Below are 911 nucleotides of genomic sequence, written 5' to 3'. Positions count from 1 at the left end.
AATTAGATGTTAGAAAACGAAAATTAAATGTTAGAGTTAATTGTTAGAAGGTTAATCAAAATCAATTAACATAAGAGAATTAGATCCAACTATCGAATTCTTAAAAGCTAACAAAATTGAATTCTAAAACAAATACCAAATCAATTCCAAAATTGAATCATCAAAGCAATTGACAAAAAACAAATTCTAAAAACAATTACCAAGTCAAATTCTAGAAATCAATTCTAATTAAATTCTAAACAAAATTAACTCTTAAATTCAATTCTAAACACAATTAATCCTAATTATTTTTACTAACCAACTAACATTTCCTAAGATTTATCCTAATTAATCTAAACCAACTAGCTATAAAGCAAGGTATATGAGTTCTGAAAGTGAAGAATGGGCCTCGGGAACGCTTGGCCCAAACCACGGGGAAGGTGCAAGCTGGAAAAACAGGGTGTATTTGTGAAGTACCATAGGCCCTATCCAAACCTCTACAAGGCTACTGCAAGCAGGTAACAGAAATGTGAAAGAAACAGAAAAGCGCTTATCAAACGCGCTTATTCACCAAGCCTATCCACAAGCAGAAACACAATTGGTTCTATAATGGAGATTGTAATCGGATTTCACAAGCGATTACGCAATGGTGACAATTTCTACTATCCAATACATCCTCATGGAAAACAAGTCGAAGCGTAAACATACGGATTAAGAGCTATCTGTCGAAGACGACGACGGAGGCGGCGACGATGATGACGAACATGCACAGCTTCTGAGCGTCTCTCTTCCTCTTCTCACAGTGTTGGAGCGAGCTGGAAGCGTGTGAGCAATAACGATCTGTGAGCTTCGAAGCTTCCGGTGGTGGTGGCGATGATGACGAAGATCACCGGTATGCTTCCGATCCACTTTTGAGCGCCTCTCTTTTTCTT

This window comes from Lathyrus oleraceus, chromosome 1, assembly GCF_024323335.1.
Source record: "Lathyrus oleraceus cultivar Zhongwan6 chromosome 1, CAAS_Psat_ZW6_1.0, whole genome shotgun sequence".
Classification (NCBI taxonomy): Eukaryota; Viridiplantae; Streptophyta; class Magnoliopsida; order Fabales; family Fabaceae; genus Lathyrus; species Lathyrus oleraceus.
Note: the sequence above shows the minus strand (reverse complement) of the source record.